The following is a 26,444-nucleotide window of genomic DNA, read 5'->3' on the forward strand; positions in this document are numbered from 1 at the left end:
TTAATGGCTCTCTAGCTACCTTGCCAACAGGCAACAAGTTGTAAAATGGTAATAGTCTGTCTCTACATGCCTTCCCACTTCCACAGGTGTCCCACAAGGATTTATCCTTGACCATCTTCTATTCAATATTTTTATCAATAACCTACATTTATCATCTTGTGAAGGCACCCTGATTCATTATGCAGATGACTCTAACATCTTCTGTTCTTCAGACACCTTCTCACTTCCAAGAATTCACTCAACAAACTGTCTTTTACACTGAAACCTAGTTTTCAAAAGACCAACTCTTACTCAACTGCAAAACAATACAATTCCTCCTCTTTACTGCAAAATCTCACACCCCTAACAAAGTTCTTTCAAAATCTTTTTTTGACAAATGGCACTGAAATTGAATTAGTTAACCATACCAAACTATTAAGAGTCATACTAGATGATGATCTTAAATTTGACCTCCATATTCAAAGCAATATCAAGAAAACCCATCAAGACTAGGCATATACAGAGAGAAACATGTTCTGACAACATCCACAAAAATTGCTCTGTCCAAAACCTAACTACTACCCATCCTTCTCCATGGAGCCACAAATCTACCCAATTTGCAAACATGATAAAGTGAACAAACCCAACAAACAGAAAAAATAGCAGGTATTCCTGCAAATGGCAGGTGAACCAAGTAGAGCAGATGAATCCAAGTAAAACAGATAAATCCACAAATATAAGTGCGAGCATTTAATGGCAAAACACACATAAGTGCTTTCATCCCTGTTCATTCAGGGACTTCATCAGATAAAACCTAATATATAATACAACCATTTAAAGCATTTCAAATATCAATACACCCCCTCCGCTCAACCAGGCATATGCAAAACCATAATCAAAAACCAGTTATCCACATAAATATTTAAACAGACATTACCCCTTATTCAAAACACCCCACATACATGTATACTAATAAAACCCACACTAAACCTAATATTAAACAGCCTACACACTATTAAAATATATATTATTATATATATATTAAAATTACCCTACTTATAAATAGGAAAAGTGAAATATTTAAACTAATACATTGATACCTACACATATACTTGTATATGCATGTAAGGTTCACCTGCCATTTGCCACATCCATAAAGAAAAAAAAAAACTTGAAATCTGCTACAACAAAATTGCCACATTTGCCTATAATCTATCCTTCTTTACCCACCACTGTAAAGCTCTGGCTGTCTGGAACTCCTCCTCCACCTCTCCTACATTCAACATAACAATACATAATATCATACACAAACCATTAATCTGCCCATCTCTTACCCCTTTATTCAACATATATTTCTCTAAAAGAACTCTTGGATAAGAAGACAAAAAGTCTCACCATAAAGAAACAAATAATTCCCCCGGGCAAAACCAATACTCATACTCAGTTTCCACAGGAACATCCAACAGACCACTCAAAGGCTATAACTGTAGATAAAAACTGCAACAAGTTTACTTGGTAAGCACTTTTGTGGTGTAGATACACCACTTCTTCAGACCTGTTACTAACAAACTATTCAGCTTTTATATATCTATGGTAATTAAAAGCAACCAGTCACAAATAAGCAACTATTAACTTAATCCTTCCTTAAAAAGACAGCACATCACTACTAAAAGTTAAAAATCAGCATCATAAAAATCATGCTATACATTCATATAGTTCAAAAGACATATATACATACTGCATCATTCTCATTATTAAATTCCATATATATATTTAAAGATCTATTCTACATAATTCATGAGAATTATAATAAAATACTTTATTTCTTAGCCAATGGTCTTGATTTTAACAGGGTTTAAGGGGTAACCTATCGTTTAAACCCCTCCCTTTGTCTGCCCTGAATCTCACTATCCATCTACTTTCTGTTGTCTCTGTCAGGTTCCCAATATTACCCCCTCTTTCACTTCCATGAACCATTTCAACAGCAAGAAATGTGAATGTGTGTGAAGTATCTGTTGTATTAACATGTTTTGCCAGGGCATAAGTGCAGTCACCATTCCTAATTTTTAGCATATGCTCCCTGATCCTATATCTAAGATTCCTATTGGTCTTGCCAACATAAAAAGATGAGCATAGGTTACATACCGCTAAATAAACAATATTCATACTGTTGCAGCTTGCTCTAACATTAAACTCAAACTCTGTTTGAAAATCCGGATGCAAAAATTTGTTGGTAGTGTCAATGTACCTACACTGATTACAATTATGACAAGGAATGATGCCTTTCTTTTTTTTTCCTCAAATATTTTTTTTATTTTCAATTAAAATAACATTTACATAATATTTTTAAATATCATTTTAAACAACTATATACAATATTTACAATAGCATGACTTTCAATTATATACACTATGTTATTAAATATAGACTTAACAGATCAGTTATCAGAGATACAAAATTAATTATTGCAGAGTGTCCAACAAAGATATAACTTTCTTCCAAGGACTGTTTACCAATGGCCAGGGATAGATTAGTAGTTATTTGATTTTTATTTCCATCGATGCAGTTGTCTTCAGTAAAGTGTAGAATTCTTCCAAGGTCAATGGTGTATTTGAATTCCACCTTCTGGTTATGCATTTCCTAGATATAGCAAGTATTGTCCATAACAAATACATATTTGTCTTATTCAGGTAGGGACCTTCATTTACATTTAGTATAATCAATACTTTAGTTAATGTAAAGGATTCATTAAATAAAGCTTGTAAAAAATGATTGATTGCATTCCAATACAATTTAATTTTATTATATTCATAAAAAATATGAATCCAGTCTGCTTTATTTGACTTTTCACACCTCCAGCAAAAAGCATTTGTAGTAGTACTGATCTTTTTAATTCTATCTGGTGTTAAAAATGCTCTTTGTAAGTATTTCCAGTTAAATATTTTCCAGTACTGTGTGTTAGAGGTGTAATTAACTGATAGTAAGATGTTAATTTTAATTTCTTCTGTTAACTGCAATGACTGACCTTTTGTTAAGAACTCCCAGTATGATGGTTTGGGAATTGTTTTATATGTTATTAACTCTTTATATAGATTTGAAATGGAATTTTTCTTTTCAAAACTATTATATATAAATTCATACAGAAAACTTATTAGATTTGGAATATCTTTAAATGAGGAATTATTAATTAATCTGCATAAATCTTGAGTGTATATTAGAATGCTTTGTAAGGTTAACCAGTCCTGTGTTGGAATATTGTAAGCAGTTTTTATCATCTGTATATCTAAAACATTTAATTTATTTACACATTGAAACCAGCATAAGAATCCATTTTGTTCACATGAGGTTATTGTTTCCCTATATATTTTGTGAGGAAAGTTCTTAGTGATGGTAAATGGGGTTAAAAGGTCAAACCAAAGTTTTAGATCTATGTTTGCATTGATAAGTTTCCTAAAGGAATTGATGTAATGATTAATCAGTATTGTTTTAGAAGGTTTTGTTATATTATATTGTATACTTATGCATAGTATGTACTGGGGTTTGTTTGATTTGTCTACTATTAAAAGATTTTTTAACAGATTAAATTAATTTGTTAATATAGCCATTGTTAATTCTTTCCAGTTGGCAAAATAATTTGGGTTTATCCAGTCTATTGTAGTTTTAAGCACAGATGCTTTTATATATGTTTCTATTTCTGGAAAGTTCAATCCTCCTTGTTTCCAGGGTCTATTGTGATGAGTTAGAGCTATTCTATTCTTTTTTGGGATGCCATAAAAATTTTATTGACCATGAGTTTATTTCTTTAAGAATGCATCTTTCACTAATTAACTGTATTGCTAATGCTACATATAGTATTTTTGGCAATAAGACCATTTTATTAATTGCAATCTGTCTTCAAAAGTTAATATAATTTTGTTCCACTTTTCTATATATATTTTTATTGTTTCAATAATGTTTTTATAATTTATTAATATTGTTTTGTTTATATTTTTGCATAACACTATTCCTAAATAATTTAGCATAAGTTCTTGTTTTCCTATGATGGATTTATCTGTAACTTGTAGTTCTGTTTTCTTATTTAAAAATAGAAATTTTGATTTTGATCTATTAAAGTGTAGACCTGAAATCTTATAAAATTTCTCCATTACTTCTTCTAGCTCTCCTAATGACTCTCTGGAATTTGATAGGGTTAATAAAATATCATCAGCAAAAAGCATTATTTTAGATATGTACTGGTCATAGACTTCTATTCCTTTTTTCCTTGGATTATTGCGTATTATTTCTGCAAGTATTTCTATAGCCAAAGCAAATAAAATAGGAGAAAGGGGACATCCTTGTTTAGTACCTTTCATTATATGGATAGATTCTAAGGTGAAAGGACCTCATTTAATGTAGGTTAAGTTGTTAATATATATTTTTTTAGTAATAAGATGAAGGGAGGAGGAAATTCAAATAATGCTAAAGTTTTAAATAGATATTCCCAGGTGAGGGAATCAAAGGCTTTTTCTATATCTAATCCAGTTACAAGTGTTTCTCTATCTTCTTTATTCACATAATCTATAAGAGTAAGTATCCTTTTAATATTATCATGTGTGCCTGTTATATAAAAACCCAGTTTGATCATTATTAATTGTCTTTGAAAGTGAGATTTTCATTATGTTAGCTAGTATTGACATGAATATTTTGTAATCATTATTCAGTAATGATATAGGTCTGTATGAGGTGCAAAGGTCTGATGGTTTATTATCTTTTAGAATTGGTGTTATGAGAGAATATTTCCATGAGGGTGGTATTTTTGCTTCTGACTGGACTTCTAGCAAAGTTTTATGAAAAAGGGAGACTACTGTTGAAGGGAAGAGTTTGTAAATTTCCGTAATTATACCATCTATCCCTGGAGCTTTGTAAGATTTACTTTCTTTTAGCTTGTCAACAATTTCTTTGTAGGATATAAGTGTTTGTAGGTCTAGTTTTAAGTTTTCAGGAATTTTTATATATTGATAAGGTTTGTATCTAAATTTATTTGGTTGCTATTTGAAGTGTTCCATATAATGGAACCGAAATGCTTCAAGGATGTCTCCTATATCTGATACTTGTTTCCCTTTCTTTTCATGATATATACTACTAATGTTATTTGCTTTAGATTGTATTTTAATTCTTGTAGATAAGTTATGTAGATATCTGGGGGAGGTGGCTAATGAGTTTATTTTTATTTTTTCCAAGGCTAGACAAGTTTTGTATGTTAGAATTTCATTATGTTTTTTACTTAATTCCTCTATTTCTTTTTTGACTTCTGGACAATTCTGATTTTATTTAGATTTTGCTGTCAAGAGTCGGGTTTGTAAGTCTAATGATTCAGATTCCCACTCTCTGACTTTGTTTTTGTACCAGCTAAAGGTCTTACCAAATAAATATGCTTTTAATGGGTCCCAAACCATGATTCTACTGATTTCTGTTGTATTTTTAATTTCAAGAAATAATTGTAGTTCTAACAACATCCAGGATCTGAATTCTTTAATTTTTGTGATATATGATGGAATTCTAGTTGAGAGGAATAAAGGTTTAAACTCTGTTTGGAGCTTCATTATCAGAGAGTCATGATCTGAGAAGGGGCATGGAACTATTGAGAAGTTGAGGATTTTTGTTTGTAAATCTTGAACTACAAATAATTTGTCTATTCTGGTTTGTGTTCCAAATCTATGGTCTTTATGGGAAAATAATAAGGATTTATCATCTTTTACTTTAAAAGTGTCTATTAAATGAAATTAATCAATCCATCTTTTTAAGGATTTTGAAATAGTTGCTATGCAAAAAGTCTTCTTGGTGGTTTCAGAAGCTTCTAAGGTACAATTAAAGTCTCCTCCCAGTATAAGATTTCCTTTATAACTGTTGGAAATAAAATCTAGGTGTTTTTTAACCATTCCTGCTCCAGTTCCTGGGAACCCATATAAATTAGCTAAGGTCCATATTCTGTTATTAAATTTAATTATAATAACTGCTAGTAGATCTTCTTTGTCTTCATATTTATAAATAACTTTTGGAGTGATTATGTTTTTCTTCCAGAGAATTGATACTCCTTTTGTCTTTGTTCTATAGGAAAATTGAGCTAAAACTGTATAGTCCTTGGGGTTCCAAAAAAGGTATCATTAGTCTTAAAATGCATTTCCTGGAGAAATACTATTTCTGCATTATTTAGATTTAAATACTTTAGTAAGTTTGATTTTTTATTTGCATTATTTAAGCCATAATTATTTAATGATAAGAATGTTAAATCCATTTCAAGTTATTGTTGGAAGAAACTTTTGCTTCTTTTTTTATTTTGATTATAGTAGTTATACCATATTCTCTGATAACATTGAATGTTATTTTTATGTGTGTAAACTTGGGAGTGTAATTTAATGTTCTTTCTTCTTTAAATACAAGTAGGGTAAAATTCTGGTCAGGCTTTAAAAATGTACTTCTATAAAACATTAATTCTAAAGTATCAAATACAAGTAAATATGAATTTCCCATTAAACATGGAATGAAAGTCATTCCTAATCCAATAAATAAAGATAGATTTATTGGATTATCACTCATACCTTTAACCAACAATATCAACTGAGCTCCATATGTTAAATTATTATATGGAGAATTTTCTTAAAAGAGATGTGAAATTCTATATTATTCTATTATTGTTCTATAGTATTTTATATATCAAGATGGAATGTTAGTAGTGTAATCAATTATTAAGTTGAATTAGAAAGTATCCAGTATTTACTTACCCTTAAGAGATCTCAAATATGTTTGATATGTCATTTTGGATAAATTAAATGCAACAGAGGCACATACACTAAATAAGCCAACAACAAATAGATTATTACTAAAATAATTTGACTAAAAGGACTCTACAGGAGACAATGAGTGATTATCAATGAAATATGAATTTACTGTAGGTGTACTGTCTTCCTTTACTTTCCTAGTCTTCAGATCACTAATTTCAACTTACACTTATGAAAAGACATGGCTTATCAGTGGTATCCTGACTCTGAGTAGAGGCGCCCTACATTCTAGTGTGCAGTGTTTTTACATATTTATAGATTTACTAAGCAGAGTCTAAGAATGAACTATGATCACCCTGACAATTCCCATCCTGCATAGGGCACCTCCTGCTTCCAGTATGGGTAATCACATCAGGTCTAGAATGAATGTGAAGGTACCTATACGGTAATCAAGACTTACCTTAGGTAAGTATTAATCAAATAGTATTTAGAGCATCTTAGAGAGTTCTTGGGGCAGTTAGAATACTCTTAGGCCTCTCCTCCCTTGACCAAAAACAGAGATTTCCCTTCCCTTTCTTTCCCTTGTTTTAAATCAGTACTAATAAAAGAAATTCAGCAAACATAGGTAAACAGAAATAACATTCAGTAGTCCGTCTTGTACATGACTCGCAATCCATTAAACAAGTCAGTGACTAACATCACTTTAGTAAACATTATAAAGACAAATTAGAAATAATTTCCTAGCTCTTTATATTTTCCGATAAAGCAAAACGTTAACAATAAGCTATTTTAACTAAAAGTATAAAGCATTTAAATTTTTCCTTGCATGTATACATTTCTACTTATATTGTAGTGTCAGTCGCTGTCTGAAATCTGTACAATACTTCGCTTCTTCAAATCATTCCTTTTTCAATTCAGGTTTTGTTTTGTCAAAATGGAAACAACATTTCAAGGGCACAATTAATATTAGTCTGATGTTTCAAATAAATAACTTGTCAGTTTCCAATTGAGTTAGTTTAGAATGTATGGTTAGTGCAAATATGGCATGTTGCAAAAATAATATGTATTTTTTCGTGTGCTCTAGAGCCTGTCATATGCAAGTGACATATATAATGTAACCTATAGAGAGCAGATAGCTTATGGATTCAGGTTGTTAAAGTAAATTATGCTTATTAATCAGGCAGTTTCATTTAAATTCACAAGTAATTTGGGGACATTTCAGTTGAGTTTCCAGGAATGTGTAGTCAATGTGAGTAACTGAGTCCACTTTTCCTCATAAACATGTGTCACAATTCATTAAACTAAGCAGAGTCTAACATCTGTCTAATAATCATTATAAAGACAAAGAATAGTAATTTCCTAGCTCTTCAAACTATCTGATATCGCAAAATGTTGACAGTAAGCTATTTTAACTGGAAGTCTAAAACATTTCAATACTTCCTTGTGAATGTATATTTTTACTTTTACTGTAGTGTCAAGAACTGTCTTTGAAATCTATGCATTACTTCACTTCTTTCAAGTCATTCATTTTACAGTTCAGATTATATTTTGTCAAAATGTCAATAGCATTTCAAGGGCACATTTAATATTTAAACTGATATTTTAAATCAATAGCTATCAGTTACCAAGTAAGTTTGTATAGAGTGTGAGGTAACTGCAAAGGTAACATGTTGCGAAAAGTAATATGTATCTTTTCATATGCTCTAGAGACTGGCAATTTCAAGTAACATATAAAATGAAACTTTTACAGGGCAGACAGCTTGTGAAATCAACATGTTAAACTGAGTAATACTTCTTAATCAAGCAGCTACATTTAAGTGTGCATGTAGTTTGGGAACATTTCAGTTGTGTTTCCAGGAATATGTAATCCTAGGAGGATAAATCATAAAATATTTATAAATAGTCCTATTATGTATTTATTTTACCTTGCTTAGGTTGTTTTTCATTTTAATAACTAAACATTACATTTTCGGTACTTTTCCGTTATCGGGGCAACACTTTCAACGCGATCGTTCAGCTGAAATCATGAACCGTAACATGTATGTCAACCAGAAATGTGTACAAATTATTTGTATTAATTAATATTTGGTAACAAAAACATGAAGCTATCTTTCTTAGTTGTACACAGCTCTGGGTAATGGGTGTGTCAAGCGCCTGGATTTAACTGAATGATCGAGCTGAAAGTGATGTCGTGAGAACTGCTGTACAGAGAAATGGAGAATAACATAAAGAAATGCAGCAATTCTGGAAAACCATAGGGTTTTATTTTGCTTCATTTCTTTTTAAACATTGTCATAACATCTTTATATATACCAGATCACAGATGAGAATGAACTATTTCCCTGTTAAGTGTATTGCTGTACACGTCCTGCATGCAGTTCACAACTCATCAGACAATTGGCTGTCACAGACAGCCTCCGTGCGAAGCCTCTGTCAGTCCTGCCCCACACATTCATCTCGCCGGCCTGTCTTGTAAATAGCAGTAAGAATCATACAGAGATGAAGGAAAATACGGGACACTTACCCAAAAAGAAATTATATTATTACTGCACAGTTGAGCCATGGACACTTTCAAAGATTGCTGCAAAGTGTTGCTTGGTAGATGACATAAGCTTTATATAAACATTTTTCTCATGCGGTTGCTGAGCTCCGAATGCAGCGTATCTCTGTGTCTTTAAGGGGTTACTGCAAGCATGTCTAGTATGGAAACTATTTCAAAAAGAAAGAAATGACTTCTACTTTTTATACACACATTAAGATGAACACCTTAAAGACATGAAAATAGAGTATATTCAGAACTCAGCGACTGAAAGTGTTGCCCCGATAATGGAAAAGTACCACTTTTTCTTATTATTTGTTATCTGTGAGGCTAAATGCACTTCGCAGGTTCACAGTGTCCTTAGAAACTGTAGCAACTGTTTGCTGTTGTTATGGCAATGCAACTAGAATGTGAAGAAAGCTTCACTTCTCTTAACCATCAGTACATTTTTCCCTCTTTTTTTTTTTTTTTTTTTTTTATGTATTTGTTAATACTAAAAGGAAATAATTCAAAGGACATATGTACATGAATGGAACATTTCAGAGCACGGACATGTCCCCAATCCCAATAAGCATAACGGTGACTATCATTAATCTAATAAATATTGTAATAATTAATTAAGTTCACTATTCCAGTTAGTCTACCTTAAAACTAGATTATTTTAGACTATTATTTATCTATGTATAGATAGTGAGTTATTAAATATATATACAGACTATATTAGTATAATAAATAGGAGAGAATTTAGAAAGGGAGACAAGATGCAGTTCAAATAAATAATGAGAAAAGAAAGAAGACAGAGAAAGAAAAGAGAAAATTAAGAGAAAATACACATATACTATGTATGTTGATTTACAGTATAAATATTTTATGTGCTATATAACCCTCCTTCTGTGAAAGAAAAGTACCCTGTTTTACATACCCGAGGTAATGTGAAAACTCTCATGTGCCATCTATTTTTAAAAAATATAAAGATTCCAGTAGTTGGTTACCTTTGTTTTAAAATTCCAAGCAGTAAAATCAGTCGTTTAAAGTAATGTTAAAACAATTCATATCATAGTAGATGCTCTGAGAGATTTAGCTGTAACAGTATCAGTCTTTTGCTTCTTCTTTTTGACATCTGTCCAGACATTTGTTTCTTTTGTTCTCTTGAGAGAAGGTGGCATCCAATCCATATCTTCTGGTAAAGTAATCACATTATTAAGAATACAAATGTTGGCTGTTTAAGTGCACTCTTCCTAAAAAATCTAGTAACTCAAACAGCATAAACAGGAAGGAGAGCGTTAGGCAGAATGTCCACACTTAGCGTTTGCAGTAATACCACAGTTCTAAAGAAGTTCCAAATGAACCAAAGATTCTTAGTCAATACCAGGTTTACAAAGTTCCACACTTCGGTCAATAAATCCCCTTGCAAAAATCCAACAGTTTTCACTTCGTCTCGTATAACAGCCAAAGAAATGGATCGACCAAAGTAAATGAACTAATAACTTGATTTTATTAAAGTACAATAAATCAGGCTTCATCAGGCCACAAATAAAGTATACATTCAGGTCACTTTTATACCTTAATAGGTATTAACGTCACTTCCTTTAGTTAATATGACTCATTAATCATTTTACCTTTGCATGCATAGTATAAAACCCAATTCCCACATCATTTCATTATAAAACATTAGTAAGATATTCAGCGCTCTAAATACTTCAAAAATTTTGCAACAAAATATATATATAAATAAAATTGCTATTTAGCTTTTAATAATATATGCATACGAGTTTGATCGTTTTACCACATTTCATGCATTTACTGTATACTTGTATATAAAACAATAGTATAACCAAGTGCACGTTTAAATCAAGAATATTTGCTAATGATAATCTTTACCATTTCTTCAGTTCTCAATAATGGTACAATAAATCTATGTCTAAACTAAACTATACTATATGCCCTTTAGCAAAGTATATGTTGAAATGTAAGGTACAATGGTATTGCTTAGAATGAAGCAAAATGAAAAAAATGAAAAATGAAAAACTAAATATTTATAAATACATATATCAAAAAATTAATTATCAATTATTAAAATTGTATAACTTTTTCTAAGAACAGCATATCAGTTTAAAAACGTGAAACATAAAATTTTTATGTATAAAATTGTGTAAAAACCTAACTAACGTTATCTAAATCATATAACTGTAATACTCAAGGTTATTACTGTAGCATAGGAATACAGTGGCCTAACATAATGCTACCCCTTATCTAATTAACATCCTCTATCTAACTAATGTAAATGTATATATAGTATATCACACATAATATGTATTGTGTTATGCGCTAGTCCTACTCATATGTCAGTAATGTAATACTGAAACCATGTCTATAATACGTTTGTCTATAGTACATTATATAATCAAATTTAAAATGATATGACATAAAGTCTATTCTATCTTTTGGTATTGTACCAGGTCAACTATCTAATTAGAAAATACTTATACTATTTTATTAACTTTTATTCTCCTATCTTTTAAAATAGGCTTAATAGGGACTCTATCACTGAGTCCTGGTTCACGATCTGCTCTAAGCTTAATTATCCATTTGCTTTCATTACGCTCGGTTGTGTTATGTATAGGACCCCTACGTATAGTAGGTTTATTAACATACATTACCATGAACATAAAATTATGTTCAATAGAAGTAGAAGCTACATGTTTAGAAAGGGCATTTTTATCGGAGCCTATCCTAATGTTATATAAATGCTCCCTTATTCTTTCTCTAAGATGTCTGTCTGTCTTGCCCACATAAAAGGCTGGGCATAATTGACACATAGCTAGGTATACCACGTGTGTTGTTTCACAATCTGCTTCACAATAAAATTTAAAAACTTCCTGACTTACTGGATGTTTAAACCTTGCTGATTCATCTATGGTATTACAAAATTTGCATTTCCCACATGGTCTGGTATTAGCTGGCGACTTCTTACTATTGTCCATATTATTAACTCTATTTGGACCGCATAACATTCTATGCAAATTTAACTTATTTTTATAGGTGAATTTAGGCACCTTTCCTACTACTTCAGAAATCACAGGGTCCACTTGTAAAGTTTATGCATCTCTGATTTCATTTACATCTTGTGTATAATATATACCCACTGTCATATTCCTAGGGTCAAAGCTATTCTTTTCTACACTATTTTCCACTATTTTGCTCTGATCAGCAAAAATGGATTTTCTTAAAGCCTCAAGATCAAGAAGGGGTTCATCTATTTCCTGTATCTTATAAGATCTTTGTATAAATTGTTGTTTAAGTTTCATAATTTCCTGACTATACCCTATGTGGGCTGAATTCAATCTAGATACACGCATGGCTTGTCCTTTAACCACATTCTTAAGTACATATTTAGGGTGCATACTAGATCTGTGTAAATATGAACTCCTGTGGCATGTCTTTCGATGTACTCCTGTATTTAAATACCCATCCAGTATTTTTTCGACATATACATCCAAATATGATACATACTTCTGGGATGCTGTCATTGTAAATTTTAGAAATCCTGTTAATGAATTCATCTCCCGAACAAAGATTTTTAACTGTTCCTGATTTGATTTCCAAATGAGGAACAAATCATCTACAAACCAAACATAAAATCCAACATGTTATTGATAAGACTCTAGGGTAAATAAGTATTCATTTTCCCAGTAAGCCATTACAAGGTTGGCATAGCTATTGGCACATGATGTGCCCATAGCTACGCCATCCTTTTGAATGTATACCCTTTGCTTAAATGTAAACACAGTATTATTTAATACTATTTCCATCAAATAACATATAGTCTCAACCTGCGATGTAGTATAAGTCTGTGCTTGTAATAAGCATTTAGGTATACTTTCAATTCCTTGTATATTTGGAATATTAGTAAACAATGATGTTACATCCAAGGTAACCAACCAGTAGTTCTGTACCATTATTTATTTTTCCATGTATTCATATAACATGGATAGAAATTGTTTCGTGTCTTTTAGTATATGTGTATATTTCTCTACTACTGGTCCTAATTTAGATTCTATGTATAATGACAGGGGTTCCGTAATCGAACCTCTACCTGCCACAATAGGTCTCATAGGTGGTATGGTAGGATTTTTGTGGATTTTTGGGACCCCTTGAATGCATGGTATTCTGGGTTCTTCTACTTGACAAAATTCATATAATTCTTGGCATATTTGTCCCTCTAGATGTAAATACAACATCTTACCATAAACATTGCTAATAATCTTGTCAACGTCTCTTGTACTAATCTCTGTATAATATTTAGCATTACTTAGCATCAAAAACATGCTTGACACATATTTTTCCATATCCATTATAACAGTAGGCCCTCCCTTGTCAGCGGGTCTAATCATTATATTAGGGTCATTCTTTAGATTTTCAAGTGTCTTTCTAGCTCTATAGGTCAAATTTCCTTGTCTCTTCCTATTCTTATTTTGTTCATCTTGCCTATGCAATACTTCCTCTACCAACCTTGAATATGCTTCCAATAAAGGGTGTAACTGTGGTATATAAGTGCTAAGTTTCCTCAATGTACAATCATTTATTGCTCTATCTACTCCACCATAGTTTATTTTCAACTGAACATTTCTTATAAATAACTTTAAATCAGTTATTGTTTCTGTTATGTCACTTTTGGTTGTGGGTATAAAGGTTAGCCCTTTCTCAAGTATTTCAATCTCCTCTCTAGTTAATATTTTACTTGATATGTTCCATATCAGTGAGTTAGGCTCTTGTTCCACATCTTCTTTATCGTGGGTCCTGTGTGTTCTGTATCTATATGCCTCACTGATCTGTCCCTGCCTCCCTTCCATTTCTCTCCTATAGGAAAGGGTCATTCATGTATCCTAAGGCTCATGACCTTTCTTCTAACTACTGCATCCACTCTGTGATGCTCTAACTCATTTAATACTGTAGTTGTCCCTGTCCTATCAGCTTGAATATTATCTTCCCCATTAATGTTGTTATCTATATTGTTGGTATTTAATTGTGTCTCTCTATGTTCACAGTGCACATCAGCTACAACAGTTATTTGGTTACTAGTTCTATTCATGGTTACTACATCATTATCATCGAAATTAGATAGTTCAAATAATGATATAGATAAGAATGCCTGTTTAGTAGATATGACCATTAATAAAGAAGTAAGCTATCCTTTGAATGATGTAGTAACCATGAATAGAACTAGTAACCAAATAACTGTTGTAGCTGATGTGCACTGTGAACATAGAGACACAATTAAATACCAACAATATAGATAACAACATTAATGGAGAAAATAATATTCAAGCTGATAGGACAGGGACAACTACAGCATTAAATGAGTTAGAGCATCACAGAGTGGATGCAGTAGTTAGAAGAAAGGTCATGAGCCTTAACACTGCGGATATTAATGAAATGACCCCTTTCCCTATAGGAGAGAAATGGAAGGGGGGAGGCAGGGACAGATCAGTGAGTCGGGGAAGGCAAAAGCGAAGGCATATAGATACAGAACACACAGGACCCACGATAAAGAAGATGTGGAACAAGAGCCTAACTCACTGATATGGAACATATCAAGTAAAGTATTAACTAGAGAGGAGATTGAAATACTTGAGAAAGGGCTAACCTTTATACCCACAACCAAAAGTGACATAACAGAAACAATAACTGATTTAAAGTTATTTATAAGAAATGTTCAGTTGAAAATAAACTATGGTGGATTAGATAGAGCAATAAATGATTGTACATTGAGGAAACTTAGCACTTATATACCACAGTTACACCCTTTATTGGAAGCATATTTGAGGTTGGTAGAGGAGGAATTGCATAGGCAAGGCGAACAAAATAAGAATAGGAAGAGACAAGGAAATTTGACCTATAGAGCTAGAAAGACACTTGAAAATCTAAAGAATGACCCTAAGATAATGATTAGACCCGCTGACAAGGGAGGGCCTACTGTTATAATGGATATGGAAAAATATGTGTCAAGCATGTTTTTGATGCTAAGTGATGCTAAATATTATACAGAGATTAGTACAAGAGACGTTGACAAGATTATTAGCAATGTTTATGGTAAGATGTTGTATTTACATCTAGAGGGACAAATATGCCAAGAATTATATGAATTTTGTCAAGTAGAAGAACCCAGAATACCATGTATTCAAGGGGTCCCAAAAATCCACAAAAATCCTACCATACCACCTATGAGACCTATTGTGGCAGGTAGAGATTGGATTACGGAACCCCTGTCATTATACATAGAATCTAAATTAGGACCAGTAGTAGAGAAATATACACATATACTAAAAGACACGAAACAATTTCTATCCATGTTATATGAATACATGGAAAAATAAATAATGGTACAGAACTACTGGTTGGTTACCTTGGATGTAACATCATTGTTTACTAATATTCCAAATATACAAGGAATTGAAAGTATACGTAAATGCTTATTACAAGCACAGACTTATACTACATTGCAGGTTGAGACTATATGTTATTTGATGGAAATAGTATTAAATAATAATGTGTTTACATTTAAGCAAAGGGTATACATTCAAAAGGATGGCGTAGCTATGGGCAGATCATGTGCCAATAGCTACGCCAACCTTGTAATGGCTTACTGGGAAAATGAATACTTATTTACCCTAGAGTCTTATCAAGAACATGTTGGATTTTATGTTCGGTTTGTAGATGATTTGTTCCTCATTTGGAAATCAAGTGATGAACAGTTAAAAATCTTTGTTCGGGAGAAGAATTCATTAACAGGATTTCTAAAATTTACATTGACAGCATCCCAGAAGTATGTATCATATTTGGATGTATATGTCGAAAAAATACTGGATGGGTATTTAAATACAGGAGTACATCGAAAGACATGCCACAGGAGTTCATATTTACACAGATCTAGTATGCACCCTAAATATGTACTTAAGAATGTGGTTAAAGGACAAGCCATGCGTGTATCTAGATTGAATTCAGCCCACATAGGGTATAGTCAGGAAATTGTGAAACTTAAACAACAATTTATACAAAGATCTTATAAGATACAGGAAATAGATGAACCCCTTCTTGATCTTGAGGCTTTAAGAAAAGGACGAGCGTATCCATTTTTTGCTGATCAGAGCAAAATAGTGGAAAATAGTGTAGAAAAGAATAGCTTTGACCCTAGGAATATGACAGTGGGTATATATTATACACAAGATGTAAATGAAATCAGAGATGCATATACGAAGTATTGGGAACTTTTACAAGTGGATCCTGTGATTTCTGAAGTAGTAGGAGAGGTGCCTAAATTCACCTATAAAAATAAGTTAAATTTGTATAGAATGTTATGCGGTCCAAATAGAGTTAATAATATGGACAATAGTAAGAAGTCGCCAGCTAATACCAGACCATGTGGGAAATGCAAATTTTGTAATACCATAGATGAATCAGCAAGGTTTAAACATCCAGTAAGTCAGGAAGTTTTTAAATTTTATTGTGAAGCAGATTGTGAAACAACACACGTGGTATACCTAGCTATGTGTCAATTATGCCCAGCCTTTTATGTGGGCAAGACAGGCAGACATCTTAGAGAAAGAATAAGGGAGCATTTATATAACATTAGGATAGGCTCCGATAAAAATGCCCTTTCTAAACATGTAGCTTCTACTTCTATTGAACATAATTTTATGTTCATGGTAATGTACGTTAATAAACCTACTATACGTAGGGGTCCTATACGTAACACAACCGAACGTAATGAAAGCAAATGGATAATTAAGCTTAGAGCAGATCGTGAACCAGGACTCAATGATAGAGTCCCTATTAAGCCTATTTTAAAAGATAGGAGAATAAAAGTTAATAAAATAGTATAAGTGTCTTCTAATTAGATAGTTGACCTGGTACAATACCAAAAGATAGAATAGACTTTATGTCATATCATTTTAAATTTGATTATATAATGTACTATAGACAAATGTATTATAGACATGGTTTCAGTATTACATTACTGATATATGAGTAGGACTAGCACATAACACAATACATATTATGTGTGATATACTATATATACATTTACATTAGTTAGATAGAGGATGTTAATTAGATAGGGAGTAGCATTATGTTAGGCCACTGTATTCCTATGCTACAGTAATAACCTTGAGTATTACAGTTATAGGTATATGATTTAGATAATGTTAGTTAGGTTTTTACACAATTTTATACATAAAAATTTTATGTTTCACGTTTTTAAACTGATATGCTGTTCTTAGAAAAAGTTATACAATTTTAATAATTGATAATTAATTTTTTGATATATGTAATTATAAATATTTAGTTTTTCATTTTTCATTTTTTTCATTTTGCTTCATTCTAAGCAATACCATTGTACCTTACATTTCAACATATGCATCTCGTAGGCATGTACCCTAAGTATTGCTTAAAAGGGAGACTTTGCTAAAGGGCATATAGTATAGTTTAGTTTAGACATAGATTTATTGTACGTGTACCATTATTGAGAACTGAACAAATGGTAAAGATTATCATTAGCAAATATTCTTGATTTAAACGTGCACTTGGTTATACTATTGTTTTATATACAAGTATACTGTACGTAGTAAATGCATGAAATGTGGTAAAAATGCGAAAATGATCAAACTCGTATGCATATATTTTTAAAAGCTAAATAGCAATTTTATTTATATATATATATTTTGTTGCAAAATTTTTGAAGCATTTAGAGCGCTGAATATCTTACTATTGTTTTATAATGAAATGATGTGGGAATTGTGTTTTATACTATACATGCAAAGGTGCGCAAGTTTTTAAAATGATTAATGAGTCATATTAACTAAAGGAAGTGACATTAATACCTATTAAGGTATAAAAGTGATCTGAATGTATACTTTATTTGTGGCCTGATGAAGCCTATGGGTGAAAGCATTTGCCGATTTATTGTACTTTAATAAAATCAAGTTATTAGTTCATTTACTGTGGTCGATCCATTTCTTTGGCTGTTATACAAGACGAAGTGAAAACTGTTGGATTTTTGCAAGGGGATTTATTGACCGAAGTGTGGAACTTTGCAAACCTGGTATTGACTAAGAATCTTTGGCTCATTTGGAACTTATTTAGAACTGTGGTATTACTGCAAACGCTAAGTGTGGACATTCTGCCTAACGCTCTCCTTCCTGTTTATGTTAATCACATTATTAGTTTTAATAAATGAAGAGGCTGCCTCTAAGTCAATAAAAGTCCTCATCTCGTTGGCATACAGTATTCTTATCTTAGCTGGATATGCAAGTTGTGCCTTGATGTTATTTTGTTTCAGAAACTTTATCATTGGCCATACGTTTTTCCTGTGTTCTATTATTCTAGATGAATAGTCCTTATCAAATCTTATCAGGCTCTGTTTATATTTTAGATTTGCCTTCCTCCAAGCAGATCTTAAAATCAGTTCCTTGTCCAAGTATGAAAGAAATTTGATAATCATTGACCTATGAGGAGAGTTTGAGTTAGTGGCAGGTTTCCTAAGAGCTCTGTGTGCCCTTTCAATGCCAAAGGAAAGTTCTTCTTTTAAATTTAAAAAGTCAGGGATCCAGCTTGATAAAAAGGAAATAATATCCTCACCTTCTGTGTTGTCAGGTAATCCAAAAATCCTGTTATTTCTCCTCTCCCTATTTTCCAAGTCATCTACTTTATTAACCAACCAAGTGTTTTGTTTAAGAAGCAGTTCTCTCTATGTTTCCAATTCCTTAAGAATGCTTTCTAAGTCATTTAGAGAAACCTCTATTCCTTTTATCCTTATCTGGTGTTGTTGTAGTATTTCCTTGAGGGTGTATGCTTCTTTTTGACTGCTTGTTTTAAGATTTTCTAGGTTCTCTTTAAAATCATTCATCTTCAAGGACAATTCCTGCAGGGTAGATGCCATCTGTTATAGTTCCTTCTTTAAGGCAGCATCCTGATGAGAATTCTTTGAGTTGCTCATTTTAACAAGTGAGTATATCTCCAAGCTTTTTTACAGGAAATTATTTGTAAAAACTCACCAAAGTTTCTAATTATGTAAATTAGCCCTTTATCTGTAAGATTTTATACTTTGAAGAAAAAAAATAATGTTTTTCCTGTCTTATTTAACTAGTTATATGGAGCTCCAAAATACTGCTGCTTTCAGTTAGCCATTCAGGCTCCACCCCGAATGGTACCTTTCTTGCCACCCAAATCATCCATATCTCTTCTCTTCTTTGGATAGCATAAAAACTGTTTAAGTGACTTGTTGTTCTTATAAGAAAAACAGGGCTTCTCACCTGCAATGGGTCGTATATCTGGATCTTGTGTTAAAACAGGCCAATACTTCCTAATAACATCTGTAACCACACGTACATCGCTCGAAAATTCAGTAGGAATACGTACAAAATTATTCGTCCTTTTCTTATTACAACTCAGAGTACGTGTATTTGAGACACCCTCCTCTGAGTAATATGGTATCCCCACATTATACCTGAGATCTGCTGCATTAGACAGTATCTCATGAGTAGTGGAATCAGTGTACCCCCTCTCCACAAACCTCTGTTCCAAGTTATTCAATTCAACGTCAAACACTTCATCCTCTGTTGTGAGCCTAGAAGCCTGTAAAGTTTGGCCTTTGACTACATTTGTAAAAATGTGCCTGGGATGCATACTGCTTCTGTGCAAAAGGTGATTCCTATGACAATCCTTCCTATACATCTTGGTGGATAATTTACCAGTGCTGTCCCAATATACACATATATCAAGGAAGTTCATCTCATCGTAAGAGGAATTCACCTCAAATGTTAGAAAATTTGTTGTACCATTAATGAATTCACAGAAGCTGTCTAGCTCAGCTGTGCTGCCCTTCCACAGTAGAAACAGGTCATCCACAAAACGTTTGTAGAAAATCACCTGGTTCCACCTGTCTTGTGATAGCACATGCTGATTCTCCCAACTGGCCATTACCAAGTTGGCATAGCTATTGCTATGCCTTCTTTTTGTAAATATAAGTCATGGTCAAACATCATGACATTATTTTCCAGAATAAGCACCATAAGCTGACATAGTAGATCTATGTGTTTGCCTTCATGGGTTTCATCAAGTAATAGATATTCACACAGCATGTCCACGCCTTGCTCATTAGGTATACATGTGAACAAGGAGTGTACATCTAATGTGACCAACAAAGTTGTACCTTTCTGCAAATCAACATCCTTATTATAACTAAATAGGTCTTGTAAAACTGCTTAGTGTCCTTAAGAATGGACTTGTTCTTATCATTAGCTTTCCGTTTAGCCCCAAGCCGTTCCTCTGTAGATGCAACATTACTTGTGGAAGCAGACATCATCATTACATCACTCATATTGTCTCTCTGTTTTAAGATAGTCTGGGCCCCTTCTGATTCCTCTATATGGGTTCTGGGCCATACAAACACATGACCCGCCTTAAAATCATTTATGTCCCTCCGTAGCTTGCCCAGTTTCTGCTCATCAATCTGTTTTCAAAAAATACAAACAGAATCAAGTATATTTTTCAGTTTTTCTTTTATCCACCAAGATGTATAGGAAGGATTGTCATAGGAATCACCTTTTGCACAGAAGCAGTATGCATCCCAGGCTCATTTTTACAAATGTAGTCAAAGGCCAAACTTTACGGGCCTCTAGACTCACTACAGAGGATGAAGTGTTTGATGTTGAATTGAATAACTTGGAACAGAGGTTTGTGGAGAGGGGGTACATGGATTCCACTACTAGTGAGATACTGTCGAATGCAGCAGATCTCAGGTATAATGTGGGGAAACCATATTACTCAGACGAGGGTGTCTCAAATACACGTAATCTGAGTTGTAATAAGAAAAGGATGAATAATTTTGTACGTATTTCTGCTGAAATTTTCGAGCGATGTACGGGTGGTTACAGATGTTATTAGTAAGTATTGGCCTGTTATAACACAAGATCCAGATATACGGCCCATTGTAAGTGAGAAGCCCTGTTTTTCTTATAAGAATTAAAAGTCACTTAAACAGCTTTTATGCTATCCAAAGAAGAGAAGAGATATGGATGATTTGGGTGGCAAGAAAAGTACCATTCCTTGTCATAACTGTAATCATTGTAGGTACACTGACACTACCAACAAATTTTTACATCCGGATATTCAGAGTTTGAGTTTAATGTTAGAGCAAGCTGCAACAGTATGAATATTATTTATGTAACCTATGTTCATCTTTTTATGTTGGCAAGACCAACAGGAAACTTAGATATAGGATCAGGGAACATATGCTAAAAATTAGGAATGGTGACTGCACTAATGCCCTGGCAAAACATGTTAATACAACAGATACTTCACACACATTCAGATTTCTTGCTGTTGAAATGGCTCATGGAAGTGAAAGAGGGGGTGATATTGTGAACCTGACAGAGACAACAGAAAAGCAGATGGATAGTGAGATTCAGGGCAGACAAAGGGAGTGGTCTAAACGATAGGGTACCCCTTAAACCCCTGTTAAAATCAAGACCATTGGCCAAGAAATAAAGTATTTTATTATAATTCTCATGAATTAGGTAGAATAGACTTTTAAATATATATATATATATATATATATATATATATATGTGTATATATATGTGTATATATATATATATATATATATCTTGAACTATATGAATATATAGCATGATTTTTATGATGCTGAGGATCTGCTCCTGCACCAATCCTGGCTGAACGTACTCACTATACTTCATTCACTCCCTTCAGCCTAAGTCACACCTCGCAACCCTCTCCAACTGCTTACCACAGTCTTTTCTTTTGTCTTTCCCACTACCTTACCTTATCTCTGCAGACTTTCCTACCTGACGACAGCCCACCTTGCACTCTTCTTATAATCTCTTTTTCTCTCCATCCTTACTTCCTTCTATAACCCTAATGCGAGCACCCTCTGCCATAGTAAGATATCAGTCAATTTTCCCACACTGTGTCTAATTATGTAATCTCTAATATCTCTTTTAAATATCTTATTAGAATTGTTTCAGGCCCATTTATTACACACTAATCTATGTAACAAATAATATGACAAATGAGCTTTTCCTCACATATTTTCTTCAAATCATGTTATTGTTTTTCTTTGCACCCTACTATGAAATATATGTTCTATTTTTTCTCATTACAGCATTTTTCACTCCGATGTTTTGCAGTATTAGATGATATTTTATGATGTAACATCTGTAATTGATTTTTGAAAGATTGTGATTGTAAAGTTTTTCTCCCTTGACCTTCTCTAAAAATGGGCACTTCTTGGCCCAATCAGACTTTCCTGGTAAACAAATGTCAGTTAAATAAATAAATAATATGATCTTATGATCAATATCAGTGAAGTCCAAGTAAGTAAATTACACACTACAACCTAGTACGCCACATTCCATCTATGCCCTCTATGTAAAAAAAAAAAAAAAATTGAGAGAATCTAAGTTAATAAAGCTACTCATTTAAAAAATCCTGGGTCTGTCTCTATTATTCTGAAATCAAAAAGTTCAAATAGCTCATACTTTTGTATTAAATGAAAAATAAAAACTGTTCATAAATTATCATACTGCATACCAATGTTTTGTCATAAAGTAGAGAATTTGTAAATACTGAAGTATCTTGTTAGATCATACAGTTTTAATAAAATCTGCGACCTAGTATCTAAGCATTTTTGTCCTGTATGAAATTTATCTTGCTGGCCTTAAGCATTTTGTTTTCTTTTGTTTGATGGGGATGATTACCTCTACAAGACCACGTGTCTCCTTTTATCTCTACTATTAGTCCAGTCAGTTTGATTAGTAATAAAAAATAAAGATGAATAGCTATCAATGCCCTTTCCTGGGGCATTCACGTTTATTAGGATACATTGAGTGTGATGTGATATTCTTTTACTTCATAACTTTAAATAAGGCATCTTTACCATCTCCTTTGTTGTAAATCTGCAGATAAAATGACTATTATCAGTCCTGAAAGGCCTATTATACTGAATAGTCTTCTGTATTCTATCTTTGTAGAGAAGTACTTGTCTTAAGAAAGCACAAAGCTTAATGTAGTAGTCCCTGATTTTTGTGGTGGCTGAAGGGGTTCATGGTGCAAGGACCTTTAGTCTCTTTCTACAGGAAATATCATTTCATTTTGCATTGTAGGCAGCCATGCTATTAAAATAGAGCTTATCTGTTCCCTGGTGTTTTCAAGGAGTTTGTAATCCTAATAGTGCTCCTTACTACACTTTTCCAGTATTATTAGTCCTTAACGTTACAGGGACTGTTTTAAAAGGCATTGCATTTGCAGGCTTGATTCTCTGTTCTCATATACATGCCACTCATGCTTATACCAGAATCTGAATGTACAGTACTGCTTCCATGTAATCTTTCCAAAATAGGCTTGTTGTTCCATCAGAAAATGTAGTGACAAATACATGAATAGAATGTATGAGGCCAAGTGCCAATATTACACATATGAGCTGATTAGACCATTTGGATATATCTGTACGTAAGTCAAATATATATTGGTTTTCTGGAACCAAACTAACAAGCTAGACTAGCTAAACACTATTCTTCAGTGGCAAAGTATCCACACCCATTATGGAGAGTCTATGTATTCTGCAGCCTGCTAAAGCAAGTGTATTTATTTTGGGTTGGTTTCATCTTAGGATGGTTTTGTATTTAGTTTATGGGAGACACAGACTGTGAAACACTTGTTTTTCAGTAAGTAGTTTAGTAGCTTGGCTTCAGCAAACAAATATTTGGTTGCCTTTATGTTGACTAGTCAGTGTGAAATAGAGTTTGGAGTCTGTAAAACACTCTCTGAAAATAAGCCAAGTAAATAATCATTACACGCACGAATTATTGTACTCTAGAAACTTTTGAGTATAACTTCTGTTCTATTAGTTCTGTGGAGCTTTCTTGAATATGTGTCTGACTTTAACAATTTAGGTTTAATCACTAATTTCTTTTCACATTTGCATTGTAGAGAGGACGAAGGAGAAATGTAGTGCTCCCTATTGAAATGTCGGCAGTCGTAATACAGTCTGATGACACAACGAAAAAAAATCCAGAAATCCAGAAGAGCGAATGTCAAATTTGCCTTTTCTCCTTTAAACTTTATTTATTTTTTTTGCAGGGGACAAACCTCTCTGCCCCCCCCCCCGATGTAGGGGACAAGCCTTCCTCACCTCCACAAACTTATATATACAAACTCCAAGACCACCATACCTCAGAGAAAGGGGACTATTCCAGGAATGGCCATCTCAGACTTAACATATGTAAGTTTGCTTTTCGGACATTCAGTCTCCTTGTTCCAGGACTCGCTCAAGTGGGAGACAACATTTCAAATGTTTACCAAAATGTAGTTGTGAAGCCATGCCTAAATAAGAAGATTAAGTATAGGTAAGTTATTGCTGTAAAAACAGGTAGATCGATGGGAATTCAGGGTTTATGAAGTAGAACCTTGCGTGATGCCCTATTTTATCATCTTATAAGCCCTATTATGGTTTTTGCCTGGTCGACTTTGAAAGTAGTACCTTGACCAGCTGCGATGTGAATCAGTATGTTTCACAAATGGTGATTTTAAGAACAATAGACTATAATTTAAAGTCGGTGGTGGTGGTGCTGCGGTAGCGTTGTCGCCTCACAGTTAGACGTTGCCTGTTCGATTCTCAGTTAGAGCGTCTTCTGTGTGGCGACATGTGTGAATGGGCTTTCCTTCATTGAAGGTTGTGTGTTAGGCCCGGCAAGCCAGCATGTAAAAATCTACTGCCAATCATGAGCGGACCGGAGTTCCGCTGTGGTGACCCCTAACCGGGAAAAGCCGAAAGACACAACAAAAGACTATAATTTAAAGTAACAACAATACGTCTGATTGCTGGCTGCCACTTTAAATGTCAGAGTACTAACAAGTTAAAAGCAATTAAGTCAGTGACATGTTACTTAGCTCCTGAGGAAGCCTTTAGAAAGAGGTGCAGGAATTCTTCCCAATTACTTAATTTTTAACTGTAAAATGACCATTTCTGTTTGTTATAATAATTTATAGACTGGGTTTGTCAGCTAGTATAAGTGGCCTTTTTAAGTATTAGGCTCAATTTTTGACTTGTGCTGTAACACACACACACACACACACACACACACACACACACACACACACAGACACACACACACACACACACACACACACACACACACACACATACACACACACACACACACACACACACACACACACACACAAGTATATTGCTTTCTTCTGATTTCTTTCACATCCGTATTTTTTTTCCATTTTCCAAAAAAACATTTGCACACAAGGGCTGACTAAATTTACATTTCCAAATATAACTGGAATTAGACAACATAAGGACAGGGCAACTTGGTGTTGTCATTTAGTGATGTCTTTCTTACATAAAATTCTTTTTTTTATTTTGTCATCACATGCACTCATCTGCAACACTACAGCATTGCATTGTTCAGACGTCAATAATGTTTACTTGTTTTATCATTTTATGTAATAGCCTGTGTCTGCTTCTTGGCAATAATAATTATTTTATAAATGTAAGGTTGTATTAATCTCATTGTGCTGTTTGCTGTAATTATGACATAGAGGATAAATAATTTGATAACATTAAGTATTTACTCTTGGTATGAAAATTATTACTATTTTATGCTCTTGTGAGTACTTTCAGTTGGTTTCTTTAAGTTTTTTTTCTGCTGTAGATGTCTAATGTAGCCTAACAATATATATTTTATGCCATATTTTTGCAACAGTGAGGTAACTTGGCCCACTGATGTGTTGTGTCAGACATCTCAGCTGTTTTCAATTTTTAAGAACATCCGGGATCCCTAATTTTGCCATGCAGTTTTCTGTCCCCTTGTAACATTTCTGGTAGTCAACAGGCCACTGGGGATTAGTGTAAGCAAATAATATCAGGCAATATAGCTAGATTTTTTTATTCTAAAGAAAATACACTCTGATACAGATCACTCTACACTCAGAGCACTTTAACTTTTGAATTTTTTCTATTTATCGGCTTGCCAAGATTTTATACAGAAATTTTATAGTATTAGTTTGTTGACCATAATAATTTTTATATGTTTACCCAGACTGTTTTTGTTTTAGATTTCTCCATTTCAAACGTAAAAATA

General features: G+C 33.1%; 1 protein-coding gene across 1 annotated transcript in view; it reads left to right on the forward strand.

The window, feature by feature from the left end:
* SNED1 (sushi, nidogen and EGF like domains 1) overlaps positions 1–26,444 on the forward strand; it is a 1,598,911-nt gene that overhangs the window by 602,702 nt on the left and 969,765 nt on the right. The gene's annotated exons all lie outside the window — the stretch shown is intronic.

The sequence above is a fragment of the Protopterus annectens genome, chromosome 4.part1, assembly GCF_019279795.1.
Source record: "Protopterus annectens isolate FY-2018-M chromosome 4.part1, PAN1.0, whole genome shotgun sequence".
Taxonomy (NCBI): domain Eukaryota; kingdom Metazoa; phylum Chordata; order Ceratodontiformes; family Protopteridae; genus Protopterus; species Protopterus annectens.